The sequence below is a fragment of the Callithrix jacchus genome, chromosome 9, assembly GCF_049354715.1.
Source record: "Callithrix jacchus isolate 240 chromosome 9, calJac240_pri, whole genome shotgun sequence".
Lineage (NCBI taxonomy): Eukaryota > Metazoa > Chordata > Mammalia > Primates > Cebidae > Callithrix > Callithrix jacchus.
Window position 1 is genome coordinate 113,640,892 of NC_133510.1, and position 16,324 is coordinate 113,657,215.

A 16,324-nucleotide genomic window follows, 5' to 3' on the forward strand; every position below is an offset into this window, starting at 1 on the left:
GGCGGGGCCCGGGCGCGGGAGGGGGCGGGGCCCGGGCGCGGAGCGGCGCGGGGCGGAGATGGTTGAGCGCAACTGCATCCACGCAAGGGATCCTTCCGCTAAACGGGTCGAGCAAATAGGTCCCCCCCCCAACTCCGGCCCGAGCGTGAGTTGCAAAGTTGCACACGGGAGTTGGGGCTCGGGAAGAAAATGCAGCTGTGCACACTGCGGGTTGCGACCATCGCCGGATCCTGTACATTGAGGCTAGATGTGTGCAGACCTGGCCAGGTGGGAGCTCACCGAGGGATCTTGCGGGTCCTGGAATTTACCCTTTAAGATAAATCTGGGGTGAGGGTGGAAAGGAGAATAATAAAGAAAAGAAGGTTGACTTATTTTGGATTCAGATATACTGGGACTTGGGAGACGAGAAAGGCTTAGTTGGTAACTAAAATTAAAAAAAACTCTCTTCCAGATAAGTCAAAATGTAAGTTATTCATTGTGAGTGGTGGGTATATGTATATTTGCATATATTTTTTTGGGTGCACTTCTGTAACTACTTTTGGGGTAAAAAATGAGTCCTCAAAGAAAATTTCATCCTCTCTATCCCTTAGATTATCTTTCCTGAACTCGGAAAGTTAGTTATATAATCATCGGGACGGTTATCCTGATTCTAGCCAGGGCGAAGTTGAATGAGCGCGTGCAGCAGAAAAAAGGGGAATTCGCAGATTTCACGCGTGCAGGCCGGGGGCAGAAGAGAAGAGGCAGGCTGTGCGGGCGGTCCTGGGTTCTGCAGACATCCGAAGAAACTCTGACCCATTCCTCTCTGGCTTTCCAGCCTCCCCGAGGGCACTCCTATCCAAGGGGCCCCCAAACTGTGCCACCTCCAGGGACTGCGCGTCGACTTTGGCTGGATTTGGAAGTACAGCCCACACTCAGCAAACAGATCGCTTCTCTTTCCTGACCTTTCCTTGTACGTTGCTTCCAGCAGCGCTTTACATTTTGCAAAGCTCTCTCCGAGAAATTCATTTTGTTTCCCAAGGCATGCAAGGTGCACGAATCCCCATCTCCGTATGCCACTAGGTAATTGCACCACCCAGGCATCCTCTTCCAAAGCAATGTCCTCAGGGAGCGGGCTCCGTGTCCCCTAGCTTGGGCCCCCTCGCTGGTGGTGCAGGGTCCTTTAGTTTTCAGAGCTCAGCCTCTCGATCCACTTTCCTCAGGAACCAACTCATTTTCCCCTGCTACAGCTCTGTCCACCAGTAGTCACATAAGTGCTGTTTGTCAGGTCAAGGCACTGAGCCCAGTTGGTGACATTCGGAGTTGGTGCCCAGTGCCGCTGTGAACATCTGGCTGTGGAGGTCAGGGTGGCTCTTGCTGGAATCCACAAGACCTTGGGCTACTCCAGGGCAGTGTGGATCATCAGAATGGAATTTGGAGTAGAAATATGAAAGACAGCAATTCATTCAGCAGACAAATATTTATGGAGTACCCACTCTGTGCCAGACATTGTTTTAAGGCAGGGAAGCAGGGGCAATCAAGACAGACAAGGTTTTTCTCTATGGAGAGTCATTTAGTAAGTCAGACTATGATAAACAAAGATGCAAATAAAAATATCAGCTTCTGATACTTGCAGTGGAGAAAAATAAACAACAAAATGCTACTGTGTTCATTTTCTTAGTATGTGCCAAAAAATGATCTCATTGAATCCCCAAGACAATCCTAGGAATCATGTCCTATACCTAGCACTCCCATCTTACAGATGAAGAAAGTGAGGCACAGAGAGGCTAGGGTGGTTGCTGAAGGTCACACAGCCGGGAAGTTACAGAGCCAGGGCTGCAACTCAGGACAGCCTGAAACCACAGCCCTCGTTCATATTCAGTAAAACCCCGCAATGAACCCCCAGCAGCGTTCACATCCCTGGCACATATCAATGTGGAACCCAGTGGAATGATTGAAATGTGCCTCTGCCCACAATAGGAGTGCCATAATTTTCCACATGCAAAATAGCAGGTGTGTTCACCTTTTGCAACATCATCAGGGCTGGAGGAGGACTTCAGACTGAGCTGGGACATGGGGAGAGCCTCTGTCCCTGGGCTGCTTTCTACTGGGCAACTCCCCTCCAGAGTTCAATTCTGGTGGCACATGCCTAAGTGGTTAGCTGGCCCCGAGCCTGAGCGTGGCATAGCTCACCAGGGTGGGCCTGAACAGCTCCCAGGAACCACCAAACTCGTGGAGGAAACAACTGATTCCCTGTTTGCCTTTTTCTGCCATTATCAGCACCAGTGACTTTCCTAAGGATCAGTTGATAGAAGCATCTTGCCGGAAAGGCTACAGCCTAGTAAATGGAATGTCCCTTCCCCTATCTAGGCCTAAGTTTGCCTATCTGTAAAATGAGGAGAGTGGGTTAAAGCGCACTTTTCAAATTGTCTTTCCTGGCTCCACAGAGCTTTCATAGGGGGCTGCTGAAGATAATGGGGAGCTGATGATTAGGAGAGAGTGGCTGTAGACAAAAATATTGGAAACCCAATAATGTCTCTGAGGATACTCAGGCTTCGAGGGGGGATCCTAGTGCCTAAAGGGACCAGGCCGATAATACGAAATAATTCAGTGCTGAGTAGGGACTGTAGCTAACTGAGCCCACATTTCATCCAAGGGGGCAGCCATTTCTCAGCTCCAGTCCCCTGGGGCCACTTGTGGCAAGACCCTCTGAGTTTTTGGTAAAACTTGAACATATGGCTTTTTATGTGAAATGTTCCAATTTTAAAAAGTTGGTCATGAACTCAAATTCTTCTAAAACAGTTTGAGGCAGACAAAGCATATCTGTGGGTTACATTTGGCCCTAGGCCAGCAACTTGGAACTCTGTTCTAGAAGCCTGGGGATGAATTCTTCTGTCCTTCCTTGCAATTTAATGAGCATTAGGATTGTGGTTAGATGACTGAAAGAAGCATCAGTCATCAAGTTTATCCCAAGTCATCACTTTGGGAGGCTGAAGTGGGTGGATCATTTGAGGTCAGGAGTTCGAGACCAGCCTTGACAGTATAGTGAAACACCATCTCTACTAAAAATGCAAAAATTAGCTGGGCATTGTGATGGGCACCTGTAAGTCTAGCTACTCCGGCAGCTGAGGCATGAGAGTTGCTCAAGCCCGGGAGGCAGAGGTTGCAGTGAGCCGAGATCGTGCCACTGCCCTCCAGCCAGGACAACGGAGTAGACTCCGTCTAAAAAAAAATAATAAATAAAAATAAAATAAAGAAGTGTTGATGATGAGGTTTGCCTGCAAATTTAGACCTCCCTGGATATTCTGGGGGTTTTATACAAAGTAGGGAACCATGGGTAAAAAGTGTGGGTGAATGCTCTCTGACAATGTCCACGGTTCTATCCCCGTGTCCTGTGGTGTTATCAGCAGACACTGGTATTCTTTTGGCCAAGTGTTTGTCGAGATCCTACTGGTGTCAGGCACTGTGTGAGAAGCTGGGGACACAGCTGTGAATCAGCCAGACTTAATTCCTGTCCTCATGGAGCTCCCAGTCTAGAGAAATCATTTAAGGAGGATAATTTCAAAGAGTGGCGATTTCGTGAGAAAATTAGAAAGGGTCATGTAACCACATAGGAGGACTCTGAGGATTTGACGTCTGAGTCAAGATCTGAAGGATGGAAAAGAGAAGGTCGTGGGAAGGATAGCATAGGGGAAGAACATTCCTGACAGGGACCAGCAAGTACAAAGGCCTGGAGGCAGGAACAATCTTCCAGTTTTGGAGGAATGGGAAAAAGGCCAGAGTGGCTGGAGTGCAGTGTGAAGGGTGGGAAGAGTGTCAAGTGGGGGTTGGAGGCCAGGGGTGGCTCATGTCTGTAATCCCAGCACTTTGAGAGGCCAAGACAGGTGGATCACGAGGTCAGGAGATTGAGACCGTGAGGGCCAAGATGGTGAAACCCTGTCTCTACTAAAAATACAAAGAGTGGTGGGTGTGGTGGTGCTTGCCTGTAGTTCCAGCTACCTGCGAGGATCAGGCAGGAGAATCGGTTGAACCTGGGAAGCAGAGGTGGCAGTAAGCTGAGATCACGCCACTGCACTTCACCCTGGGGACAGAGCGAGATTCTGTCTGAAAAAAAATAAGAAGTGAGGATTGGAAGGAAGGCCGGGTGTGGTGGCTCACACCTGTAATCCTAGCACTTTGGGAGGCTGAGGCAGGCAGATCAATTGATGTCAAGAGTTCAAGACTAGCCTGGTCAACACGGTGAAACCCCATGTCTACCAAAAATAAGAAAATTAGCCTGGAGTGATGGCGAGCAACTGTAATCCTAACCTACTTGAGAGGCTGAGGCAGAAGAATCACTTGAACTCAGGAGGTGGAGACTGCAGTGAGCCGAGATTGCATCCTACATTCCAGCCTGGGCCAGAGAGAGAGACTCTGTCTCAAAAAAAAAAAAGAAGAAGAAGAAGAAGAAGGTAGGTGTTGGAGAAGATCACTCAGGATCTTTTTATTTTTTGAGACAGTTTTGCTCTTGTTGCCCAGGCTGGAGTGCAATGGAACCATCCTGGCTCACTTCAACCTCTGCCTCACCAGTTCAAGCGATTCTTCTGCCTCAGCCTCCCAAGAGGCTGAGATTACAGGCGCCCACCACCACACCCTGCGTAATTTTTGTATTTTTAGTAGAGACAGGATATCATCATGTTGGCCAGGCTAATCTCAAACTCCTGACCTCAGGTGATCCAACCACCTCAGCCTCCCAAAGTACTGGGATTACAGGCATGAGCCACTGCTCCTGGGGGACTCAGGGTCTTATAAACCAAAAGAAGACACTCAGATTTTATTCTAAGCTTAATGGGAAGTCACTGAAGAGTTTTAGTTAGAGGAGTAACATGATCTAATTTCACTTTTTTTTTTTTAAGAGACAAGGACTTGCTCTATTGCCCAGGCTAGAGTACAGTGGTGCCATCATGGCTCACAGCAGCCTTGACCTCCCAGGCTCAAGTTATTCTCTCACCTCAGCCTTCCAAGTAACCGGGACTACAGGTGCACACCACCACACCCAGCTAATTTTTTAATTTTTTGTGGAGAAAGGGGTCTTGCTATGTTGCCCAGGCTGGTCTTGAGCTCCTGGGCTGAAGTGATCTACCCACCTCCTCCTCCCAAGGTGCAGGGATTACAGGCATGAGCCACTGTGCCCAGACTGATTTCATATATTTTTTTAATTTTTCAGACAGAGTCTTGCTCTGTTGCCCAGGCTAGAATGCAGTGACATGATCTCAGCTCACTACAACCTCTGCCTCCCGGGTTCAAGAGATTCCCCTGCCTCAGCCTCCCTAGTAGCTTGGATTACAGGAGTGCACCACCACACCCAGCTAATTTTTTGTATTTTTAGTAGAGATGGGTTTCACCTTGTTGGCCAGGCTGGTCTTGAACTCCTGATCTCAGGTGATCCACCTTCTTCTTCATTCCAAAGAACTGGGATTATAGGTGTGAGCCACTGCATCTGGCCTCATGTTTTTTTTAAAATAAGCCTTTTATTTTGTAATAGTTTTAGGTTTACTGAAATGTAGCAAAGATGGTACAAAGAGTTGCCATATACCTTTAGGTTTCCCTTAATGTTAACATCAACGGCCAAGGCATTGCTCGTAATTATTTCCTAACACCTAAATCATAAAGAAATGGTGGATCAGGCTGGTTGTGGTGGCTCATGCCTGTAATTCCAGCATTTTGGGAAGCTGAGATGGGTGGATCGCTTGATCCCAGGAGTTTGAACCCAGCCTGGGCAACATGGCAAAACCCTGTCTCTCAGAAAATACAAAAAATTAGCTGGACTCAGTGGTGTGTGCTTGTAAGTCTCAGTTACTTGGGAGGCTGAGGCAGAAGAATTGCTCTTACACACCCCATACTTAGCTTTGATTGCATTTTTAAAAGATCTCTTTAGTTTCTGTGGGTGGGCAGGAGAGGAAACTATGAGACTAGAGAGCAGGCTATTGAAAAATGTGGCTGTAGCTAGGCAGGGTGGCTCATGCCTGTAATCCCAGTACTTTGGGAGGGTGAAGTGAGTGGATCACTTGAGGTCAAGAGTTGAGACCAGTCTGGCCGATGTGGCAAAACCTCATCTCTACTAATAATACAAAAATTAGCCAGGCATTGTGATGGGCACCTGTAATCCCAGCTACTCCGGCAGTTGAGGCAGGAGAATCACTTGAACCCAGGAAACGGAGGTTGCAGTGAGTCAAGATCGTGCCATTGCACTCCAGCTTGAGTGACAGAGTGAAATTGTGTATTAAAAAAAAAAACAACAAAATATGGTTTTACTGCTGAGTCTCAGTTTTCTTACCTGCAAAATGGGGACATTATTACCTATCTCAGAATGTGGTTGTGAGAATGTACCTTCCAAGGTACTTAGGGTGCTAAGGGGAATAATAATGACAATGACAGTGATACTAGCTGGCATTTAAAGAGCGTTTTCTGTGTGCCAGTCTCTATGCTTGTGGCCTTTCATGTATGCTTATTTTATTTTATCTTTAAATGAAGTCTCACTTAGTCACCCAGGCTGGAATGCAGTGGCATGATCTCGGCTCTCTGCACCCTCTGCCTCCCAGGTTCAAGTGATTCTCCTGCCTCAGCCTCCAGAGTAGTGGTAGCTGGGATGACAGGTATGCACCACCATGTCTGGCTAATTTTTTTTTGTATTTTTAGTAGAGATGGGGTTTCTCCATGTTGGGCAGGCTGGTTTTGAACTCCTGACCTCAGGTGATCCACCTGCCTTGGCCTCCCAAAATGCTGGGATTATAGTTGTGAACCACTGTGCCTGGCCTAATTTATTTTATTTTTGTAGAGACAGAGTCTCACTATGTTGCCCAGGCTGATGTTGAATTTTTGGGCTCAAGTGATTCTCCAATCTCAGCCTCCCAAAGTGCTGATATTACAGGTGTGATCCACTGTGACCTGCCTGCATGCTCATTTTAATCTTCACACTATTTTAGGAGTTAGGTTTCATCAGGGGAAATAAATTTATAACCCAGGTAAGGAGGGCCAGAGTGAAGATTTGAACCCAAGGAATCTGACATCTCACTTCTTCCTCCAAACACAGAAGCTGTGTTCTTGGGGATCGGGGGAGCAGATTCTTTGGGATACTCCCAGGAGCCTTCTTGGAGGAGGGGGATTTAGATGGGCTGTTTAAAACCTCTTGAATCAGCCTTGGCCTTCACAGAGGCTTCATTGTCATTGGGTGTGCCTTTCTTTGGGAAGGACCCAAATATACTTTCGTCTGGACTTACCCAACAGAGAAACTAGGATGATTATCGCCTTGATAAATGTTCCTTAGTGTCACAAAATGACTCACTCTGTGGTCAGGAAAGAAACAAGCTGTCCCAGCTTCGGGAGTGTGGATCACACTGCCATTTGGAATGAAGTCTGGCTAAGGGAGGCTCGCTTTAGAGCAGGGATTGAGCACTATTGATGTTTTGGGCCAGATCCTTCTCTGCTGTGCGGGGGCTGTCCTGTGCACTCTATGTTGTTAGCGGCAACCCTGATTTCTACTCACTGGGTATCAGTAGCATGCCCTCCTCTCAAAATACAAAAAAAATCATGACAATAAAAGATGTCTCCTGGCCAGTGTGGTGGCTCACACATGTAATCCCAGCACTTTGGGAGGCCAAGGTGAGAGGATCACTTTGAGCCCAGGAGTTTGAGACCAGCCTGGACAATGTAGTGAGACTCCATTCCTTAAAAAACATGTCTCGTCTGGGTGCCTGTAATCCAAGCACTTTGGGAGGTTGAGGTGAGTGGATCACCTGGGGTCAGGAGTTCAAGACCAGCCTGGCCAACATGGTGAAACCCCATCTGCACTAAAACTACAAAAAGTTAGCCAGGTGTGGTGACAGGCACCCATAGTCCCAGCTACTCAGAAGGCTGAGGCAGGAGAATCACTTGAACCCGGAAGGCAGAGGTTGCAGTGAGCCAAGATTGTGCCACTATACTCCAGCCTGGGCAACAGAGCAAGACTCTGTCTCAAAGAAAAAAAAAAGAAAAAGAAAATTTAATGAACTATTTAGAACTCGGAGCAAAGTATAGATTGGTAATGGAAAAAAATGTAATGTAATGAACTATTTAAAGCATAGAGCAAAGTACTTGCATATAGATACCTCTGTTCACACTCCAGAGATTCCAAATGTTAACATTTGGCCATGTTTGACTTAGTTTTTTTTTTTTTTTTTTTAGGTAAGAAAGGAAATGAAGTATTATGGCTGAGACTTTTTTTTTTTGAGACAGACTCTTGGTCTGTCACCCAGGCTGGAGTGCAATGGTGCGATCTTGGCTCACTGCAATCTTTGCTACCTGGGTTCAAGCGATTCTCCTGTCCCAGTCTCCCGAGTAGGTGGGATTACAGGAACCCACCACACCCTGCTATTTTTTGTATTTTTAATAGAGACAGGTTTCGTCATGTTGTCAGGCTGGTCTCAAACTCCTGACCTCAAGTGATCCACCCGCCTTGGCCTCCCAAAGTGCTGGGATTACAGGCGTGAGCCACCACACCTGGCTGACTCTGTTTGAATTCCTACTCCATCAGGTTCATTTTCCCTTTCCTCCCCCAGAGGTAGCAACCAGGCAGCCTAAGATTGTTGTGTAGGTGATGATGTTTTCACTAGGTTACAACATCTAATAAACAAACTAACAGCCAACAGGGAAGAAAACCAACAGCCTTAACCCTCAAGGGCAGGTGGAATGAATTTTTATAAAGCCAGATTTATTTCGTTTAAAAGACCAGCTTTGATTCTGAGAGCAGGACATTCTGACTTTATTTATAGTAAAATGCCCTTCCAAGTAAGAAGGGTAATCGTGACAGATAGCTATTTTTTAAATGTCCCATTTGGCAAAAGGAAAAAATCCAATCATAGGATGATGGAGAAAGAACTTGCAGCATGCGTAGGCAGTGATGGAAAGGAATGAAACCGAGCTACACGTATCAACACGGACCCATCTCGAAGCTAATATCAACGAAGCAAAAGCCAGCTGGCGGAAGCATTTCGGCTGGATGATGCTACCTACATAAAAGTTTAAAATGGCAAAACAGTATCACATGTTTAGGACAGGGTTTTTCAAACTTTTGGGGGCTGCAGTGTACTTTAAGAAAGATATTTTAGGTGGGCGCAGTGGCTCAAGCCTGTAACCCAAGCACTTTGGGAGGCCAGATCATCTAGGGTCAGGAGTTTGTTACCAGTCTGGCCAACAATGGTGAAATGCTGTCTCTACTAAAAATACAAAAAAGTAGCTGGCACACACCTGTAATCCCAGCTGCTCAGGAGGTTGAGGCAGGAGAATCAAACAAAACAAATACTTGTTTGGAGCCTGGGCAACACAGTGAAACCTGTCTCTAAACACACAAAAAAGAAGGTGGCTAAAATGGTGGCCCACACCCATAGTCCTAACCACTCAGGAGGCTGAGGCAGGAGGCCTTGAGCCCAGGAGGTGAAGGCCGCAGTGAGCTGTGATTTTGCCACTGCACTCTAGCATGGGCAACTGAGACCCTGTCTCAAAAAAAAAAAAAAAAAAGAATCTGTCCGTCCATTCATCTGTCGGCAGGCGTTTGGGCTATTTCCAGGGTTTGTATTATGTATCATTTCAATGCCTGAGATAGTGTATCAAAGAGTAAATATATATTTGAGATGGCTTCCACAAAGAAAAGAAACACTTACAGTCCTAACTACAAAAAAGCAAAGGGAAAGCAAAACACAAAAAACAAACAAACAAAATACATACATCCTGTTACAACCACCCCCACCCACCACATTATTCTGGCAACTTTCCTGGTGTCCAGTCCTCAAGTCAAGGCTTCCTTGCCAGCACGCTGGAAAACTTCTGAATGCTGTTCACAGCAGAAGCTGATGATTGGTCACTGGGCAGGGAAACCAGCGGTCCCCAGAGACCATGTAGGTTTCTGCACTGACCCGGACTTTTCTCCTAGGAAATACTGATCAAAATAAATGGGCTGTTGGCTCGACTTAGAAAGCTGTCTTTAGATTTCAGATTTGTGTGGCCTGGAACATCCAGCCCTCCAGGTTCCCTTGCTGGGTATCTGAGCCCCACACTGATGGTTTCTGGAATAAGTGCTTTCCACTATCCCTTCCATCTGTCCACACACTGGCCTGCCCCCAATCCTGCACGGAAGCTCCATCCAGATTTTAGGGCCCTTCAGAGCCAAGAACAGGCTTTCAGGGCCTGTTCAGGGCAAATTGTCTTTTCTGCTAATGCATGTTTAAACCTCATCATCATCATCATCATCATCTTCTTCTTCTTTCTTTTTTTTTTTTTGAGACCGAGTCTCGCTCTGTTGCCCAGGCTGGAGTGCAGTGGCACAATCTCAGCTCACTGCAACCTCTGCCTCCCGGGTTCAAGTGATTGAACTCGGCCTCGAAAGTAGCTGGGATTATAGGTGCCTCCCACTACCCCCGGCTAATTTTTGTATTTTAAGTAGATATGGGGTTTCACCATGTTGGCCAGGCTGGTCTTGGACTCCTGACCTCGTGATCCCCCACCTTGGCCTCCCAAAGTGCTGGGATTGCAGGCATGAGCGACTGCACCCATCCCTTCTTCTTGTTAAAGGCAGGGTCTCTCTGTATTGCCCAGGCTGTAATGTAGTGGTGTGATCTTGGTTCACTGCAGCCTCAACTTCCCAGGTTCAAGTGATCCTCCCACCTCAGCCTCCTAAATAGCTGGGACCCCAGGTCCCACATTTACACCCTGTAAGTATGAAAAGTTTTTTGTAGAGAAGGGGTCTCACTCTGTTTCCCAGGCTGGTCTAGAACTCCTGGGCTCAGGTGATCGTCCCACCTCAGCCTCCCAGACTGCTGGGATTACAGGTATGGTCTCATGTTCTTATAGCCTTGAAATTAGAATAAAATCATGGCTTGAGAGCCAGTTGGGAAACTAAGGCCAACTAGAGAGGTGGGAAGGCTGCGAGTGGGCCCAGAGCAGGCAGCTCTCATCTCTGGCTGCCCACTGTCTGGGTTGATCTTGGAAGGCCATTCTCTGTCACTTACAAGTCTTATTTGGCTGATTGGCCTCAGCCAGGTTCTTGCCAGTTACATGGAATCAGTCTACTGGAATCAAACTCTAATTCTGTTCCCTTAGTGGTTGGGCAGCTTTGGGCAACCTTCAGGCTTCTTTTATGTCATCTGTAAAGATAGTACAAGGTGGACTGAAATAAGGTAAGGGGTTGCGTCGCCTAGGACCAGACACATCATATGGGGATTGTATTTTCCATATTTTCTAAAATTAGCCATGACAATATTTCCAGTCCCACGTGTTCTTTTAGAACCTCACCATTACCCTAGCAAGAGACTGAATCTATGGTCCGTCCCCTTACCACCGGATGGAGGCTACAGTGGAAGTGATACTATGTAGCTTTAGAGACTTGGTCTCAGAAGGTAATATAGCTTCTTTTTTTTGATTTTGCTTTAGGATGTGGAATCAGGGAGTATAGCTTCCATCAGCTTTCTCGTTTTCTTGGGACACTTGCTCCTGGAATCCTGCTGCTGTGCTGGGAGGAGACCAAGGTCACATGAATAGCGTCTGCGTAGGTGTCTGGCCACAGCCCCAGGTGAGGTCCCAGTTAGCAGCCAGCATCCACCCCTGTTGCACTATGAGTGAAGAATTTTCAGATAACTCTAGCACCCTTCAAACTCCCCAGGGGATGCTGAGTAGGACAGATGAGCTTTCTCCAGAGTCCTGCTCAAATTGCAGATATGTGAGCTCAATAAATAACTGGTATGGTTTTAAGCCACTAAACGTCCAGATTTTGTTATGCAGAAAAGATGAGCAGAACACACAAAGGCCACAGTCAAGCTCCGTGCATCGCTCCGTGCCTCTCTCTTGCTCATGCTGCATACTCCCCATCCCGCAGTAAATCCAAACACATTCCAAATCCAACACCCTCCTCCTTTTTTTTCCTTTGAGACAGAGTCTCGCTTTGTCGCCCAGGCTGGAGTGCAATGGCGCAATCTTGGCTTACTGCCACGTCCACCTCCTAGGTTCAAACAATTATCCTGCCTCAGCCTCCTGAGTAGCTAGGGTTATAGACGTCCACTACCACACCCAGCTAATTTTTTTTTTTTTTTTTTATGAGACAGAGTTTTGCTCTTGCTGCCCAGGATGGGGTGCAGTGGTGTGATCTTGGCTCACTGCAACCTCCGCCTCCCGGGTTCAAGTAGTTCTCCTGCCTCAGCCTCCTGAGTAACTGGGATTATAGGCATGTGCCACCACGACCTGGCTAATTTCGTATTTTTAGTAGAGATGGAGTTTCTCCATGTTGGTCAGGCTAGTCTCAAACTCCTGACCTCTGGTGATCCGCTTGTCTCAGCCTCCCAAAATGCTGTAATTACAAGCATGAGCCACCACACCCGGCCTAAATCCAACCCCTTTAAGTCCAAGCCACCATCGTCTCTTGCCAGGTGGACTAAACGATTTCTTCTCTTGCCTGCCGACTGTATCTTCTCCATGCACAGTCCAGAACAATCTCTGAGAAATAGAAATAGGATGTTGCTCCCTGCTCCGAAGCTCCAATGACTTCTTGTCAAACTTGGAATAAAATCCAAACTCCTGACTGTGACCTACAAAAGTCAGCAATTCAAGGAGAAGAAGAAGGAGAAGCAGCCGCAGCCGCCCTGATTTAGAGCTTTTGCCAGTTTTCGTGGTGTTAATACTCCCATCACAATCAATTTCAAACTTACCAATTTTAGGCAGCAGCATCGGGTCCCAGGAGCCAGGGGAGCCTCTGACTTATCTCCAGCCTCAAACTCTTTCACCTTCCCCTTGCTCCTGCCTAGAGTGACACTAGCCTTGGCTGTGCCTGAAACATCCCAGGCAAACCCCCATCCTAGAGCCGTTCCTTCCACAGAAATGTCCTTCCCCAGCTACTTATTCCTTCACTCTGCTCAGATCTCTGTTCAACTGTCACCCTGGCAGAGAGGGTTCCCTGACCACTGGAATAAAATGCTCCCTAGCACCCTCAACCCTTCCATCACATTTTCTCTCTCTCTCTCTATTTCTTTTTTTTTTTTTAAAAAACAGGGTCTTGTTCTGTCACCCAGGCTGGAGTGCAGTGCCACAATCGGGGCTCACTGTAACCTCAACCTCCCAGGCTCAGTTGATTCTGTAGCCTTGGCCTCCTAAGTAGCTGGGGCCACAGGCACACAGCACTGCACCCGGCTGATTTAAAAATGTTTGGTCTGGGCGCAGTGGCTCATGCCCGTAGTCCCAGCACTTTGGCCTGGCCAACATGGTGAAACCCCGTCTCTACAAAAAATACAAAAAAATTAGCCAAGCATGATGGCAGGCGACTGTAATCTCAGTTACTCAGGAGGCTGAGGCAGGAGAACGGCTTGAACCCAGGAGGTGGAGTTTGCAGTGAGCCAAGATTGTGCCACTGAACTCCAGCCTCAGTGACAGAGCGAGACTCCAGCTCAAAGAAAAAAATACATTCTTGAATAGGCCAGGCATGGTGGCTCATGCCTGTAAATCCCAGCACTTAGGGAGGCCAAGGTGGAAGGATGGCTTCAGGCTAGGAGCTTGAGACCAGCCTAGCAACATATGGAGACCCTGTCTCTACAAAAAAAATTCAAAATTAGCCAGGTGGGGTGGGTGCACTGAAGTCCCAGCTACTTGGGAAGCTGAAGCCGGAGGATTGCCTGAACCCAGAATCAAGCGTGCGGTGAACGGTGATCATGCCACTTCTCTCCAACCTGGGTGAAAGAGTAAAACTCTGTTTCTGAAACAACAACAAAAAAGCTGAATAACCATAAATGAATGGGTCGGGTGCTGTGGCTCACACCTGTAATCCCAGCACTTTGGGAGGCCGGGACAAGTGGATCATGAGGTCAGGAGTTTGAGACCAGCCTGGCAGAGAGAGTTTCCCTGACCCTGGCCAACATGGTGAAACACCATCTCTACCAAAAATACAAAAATTAGCCAGGTGTGGTGGCATGTGCCCATAGTCCCATAGTCCCAGCTACTCAGGAGGCTGAGGCAGGAGAATTGCTCGAACCTGGGAGGTGGAGGTTGCAGTGAGCTGAGATAGTGCCACTGCACTCTAGCCTGGGTGACAGAGCAAGACTCCGGCTCCAAAAAAACAACCCCAAAAGACCCAAAACAATAAATGAATAAATTGAAGCTATTAATGTTCTAGTTGTAAAATGGGGCTAATAGTTGGGGGAAGAATTCAGTGAAGTGACGCAGGGAAGTGCTTAGCACAGCACCAGGCTTGGGGAGGTACGTATGGGAACCTTGCTGTTCACCTCACATCACAGGCCTGGTGGGGACCAGGAGTCAATGCCTGTTTCTGGGAGGAAGAAAGGCCATTTGTGGGGCATCCCAAGGGGCAGAGCAGGCCTCTATCTGGCCCTAGCGTGTCCATCACTGCAGCCGCTGGGGCTGGGGACAGTCTCTTTTTGGCTTTGCTGCTTTATAGACTAAGGAAGAGAGAGCACCTGAGGGAGATTTAGAGCTGGAAAAAAAAAAATCTCGATTATTTTGACAGTGGGAGGGGGAGAGGAGAACAAATGGCTCTTTATTAATTCAATTTTCCAAAGTCCAAAATCAGCACGGCAACGTCACTGAGAGAAATAAAAATTAAAAGAATAATCATCTTTCTCCTTACATACTCTTATTCTATTTTTTTTGTTTATTTATTTGTTTTGTGGTTATGTTTAAAGATAAAAACAAAGTCCTGATCTTTTTGTGATAGCTATTCAAATATTTATGGATGAAATGACATGGTACTTGGGATCGGCTTCAAAATAACCTGTTGCCAGTTGGGTTCTCCAGAAGCAGGCACTGAGATTGAGTCTGAGGTGCAAGATGTATGACAGGCTTTGGAAATATACAATGATTTATTTATTGTTCAGTGCAAAAAGTCACGTTGCAGAGCAGTATAGAAGTCATGAGCCTGTTTGTGTAAAACAAAAAAGTATGAGGTGGTTATATATCCAAATCTAGATGGAGCACATTTCTGGCAGGGGGTTGGGCACAGTGGCTCGCACCTGCATTCCCAGCGCTTTGGGAGGCCAAGGTGGGTGGATCACTTGAGCCCAGGTTTTCCCCTTCCTTCCTTCCTTCCTTCCTTCCTTCCTTCCTTCCTTCCTTCCTTCCTTCCTTCCTTCCTTCCTTCCTTCTCTCCCTCCCTCCCTCCTTTCTTTTCTTTCTTTCTTTTTCTCTTTCTTTTTCTCTTTCTTTCTTTCTTTCTTTCTTTCTTTCTTCTTCCTTTCTTCCTTTCTTCTTTCTTTTCTTTCTTTCTGTCTCAATCTGTCACCAGGCTGGAGTGCAATGATCTTGGCTCACTGCAGCCTCCACCTCCCAGGTTCAAGTGATTCTCCTGTCTCAGCCTCCTGAGTAGCTGGGACTATGGGACTATGGGTGCATGTCACCACGCCTGGCTAATTTTTGTATTTTTGGTAAAGACAAGGTTTCACCATGTTATCTAGGATGATCTCGATCTCCTGACCTTGTGATCTGCTTACCTCAACCTCTTGAAGTGTTGGGATTACAGGGGTGAGCTGCTTTGCCCAGCCTGATGCTAATAAGTTTTTTTTTTTTTTTTTTTGAGATGGAGTTTCAGTCTTTTGCCCAGGCTGGAGTGAAGTGGCTCGATCTCAGCTCACTGTAACCTCCGCCCCCTGAGTTCAAGTGATTCTCTTGCCTCAGCATCCTGAGTAGCTGGGAATACAGGCAACCTGCCACCACACCTGGCTAATTTTTATATTTTAGCAGAGATAGGGTTTCACCATGTTGGCCAGGCTGGTCTTGAACTCCTGACCTCAAGTAATCTACCCACCTCGGCCTCCCAAAGTGCTGGGAGATTACAGGCATGAGCCATTGCGCCTGGCAGGTATTCTTTTAACAAAAAGAAAGTACATCTCAAGTCCAGTTGTTAGATGGTATTAAAATATCCAGTCTGAGTTTAAGAAAACGGTTTGGCCTTCGAGTGTATATATTTACAATTATCTTCTGTTTATGGCACGTGGCACTGATTTTACATTTATGAGGGTTTCTTCTTTTTTTTTGAGACAGGTTCTCACTCTGTTGCCCAGGCTGCAGTGCAGTGTCACAATCTTGGCTTGCTGCAGCCTTAACCTTTGGGGTTCAAGCAAGCAATCCTACCTCAGCCTCTCCAGTAGCTGGGATTACAGGTGCTTGCCACCATGCCTGGCTAATTTTTGTATTTTTAGTAGAGATGGGATTTCACCATGTTAGCCAGGCTGGTCTCAAACCCCTGACTGCAGGTGATCCATCCACCTTGAGCCTCCCAAAGTGCTAGGATTACAGGTGTGAGCCACTGTGTTTGACCATGACTCTCTATTATTTTATTTAAAAA

At 47.1% G+C, this 16,324-nt stretch overlaps 1 long non-coding RNA gene across 2 annotated transcripts in view; it reads left to right on the plus strand.

Annotated features, from left to right (window-relative positions):
* Positions 1-118: 118 nt before the first annotated feature.
* Positions 119-16,324, plus strand: part of LOC144577674 (uncharacterized) — a 44,286-nt gene continuing 28,080 nt past the window's right edge. The window contains exons 1-3 of one of the 2 annotated variants that reach the window (XR_013522111.1): positions 119-267; positions 11,419-11,557; positions 12,408-14,921. This is a non-coding gene — a long non-coding RNA (uncharacterized LOC144577674). Of the gene's footprint in view, positions 268-11,418; positions 11,558-12,407; positions 14,922-16,324 lie in introns of those variants that run through there. The other variant, XR_013522110.1, reaches the window with a different exon arrangement.